Below are 1,443 nucleotides of genomic sequence, written 5' to 3' on the forward strand. Positions count from 1 at the left end.
CCGACTTCACTGACTTCACTGGCTCCCCAGCCCCACCCCCCGGAGGAGGACAGCCACACCCCAGGAGACAGCACAGTCTGAGTGCACCTTCCCAGCGAGTGAAAGGACAAGTGTGTGAAAGGAGGTCCCACGTGGGATCCTCCTCTCTCAGGCTTCTTGCTCTCACCAGTCTGGGACAGCAAGAAGCCCAGAGGGTAGCGACAGACACCTGCAGCCTGCGCCAAGTACCGTTTCCAGAAGCCGGCTCGCCCCGCTTCCTGTGTGGCCTGCAGCAAGTCACTGAGCACCCTTGGAGCCTTTGCAAAGCCCCGAGCACAGTTGGTGCTGCCGCACAGTAGGCGTCCTGGGAAGGCGCAGGCTAGGAGCTTCCCTCCTGCAGTGAGAGGCGCACCTGCAGGCCCGTGGGGGCCTCCTGGTCACCCCTGCAGAAATGACCAGACACTGAAACCTGGGGGAAGAGAATCGTTTGCCAGTATTTCTCCTTGGCCTTCTACTTGGGAAATGATGGTTAAACCAAATGGGTGATTCAGGCTGCAACTCGGTCAAGATTTAATTCAACCTCAAAACCTTTCTCTGGCCCATGGAGGCCTCATCACTGTGCGGGGAGTTCTGAGGTGGAGGGGGCCTGGCAGGTGGGTGGAGAGAGGACATGATGCTTAGGAACCTCTTTTCCCCTCCAGAGATTTGCAGGCGAAGGGGCTGGGGCCGAGGGGCAGGAGGGGCAGGGCTCCTGGGCGGGCTCTGTGCACAGGTGGCCCCAACTCCTTCTGCAGGTGACAGCTGACTGGTCACCCACCCACTGGGTCCAATGCAAGCCTTCCCCGCTCCCCCTTTTTAAACAGTCACATGGCCCTGTTTAATAATTGCCTACATAGCACTTGCCTCCTTGTCTTTTGTCTGACTTCCCACAGGACTGTAACCTTCATAGGACGGAACACATCTGTCTGTTTATCTTATTCATCGCTGTATCCCTGTCCCCTGGCCCAGAGCCAGGCACATTTTAGGTGCTCTATAACTATATGCTGAAGAAATGAATGGATGGATGGATGTAGGGTGATTAGAGAAAGTGGCCTTTGAGTTGGGCCTGAGACAGCCACGTTCAACCATGCACAGCAGACTCCTGGTAGGGTTCAGGCCTTGATGACAGATCCTCCCCTGGCCTCTGGGAGATGCTCCCCCCGCCCCCCGCCCCCCCACTCACCAGCATGGGACACTTCTGCTTCTGACTCCACCTTTCTCTTCCCATCCTAAGGAGGCAGTTCAATTGGTGGGTTGTAGGGCCTAGGACTGGGGCGGGGGGTTAGGGGTGGATGTCCCAAGTGACAGATAATGACAATGACCACATCAGAAGGACCCCTGGCCAGAACCAGAAGTGCTGAACACCTGGATTCTTCTCTACAAACCCTGGAGTGCTCAAGATGCTGTGGCGGGGGGGGGGGGGGG

This window comes from Myotis davidii, unplaced genomic scaffold (genome assembly GCF_000327345.1).
Source record: "Myotis davidii unplaced genomic scaffold, ASM32734v1 scaffold648, whole genome shotgun sequence".
Lineage (NCBI taxonomy): Eukaryota > Metazoa > Chordata > Mammalia > Chiroptera > Vespertilionidae > Myotis > Myotis davidii.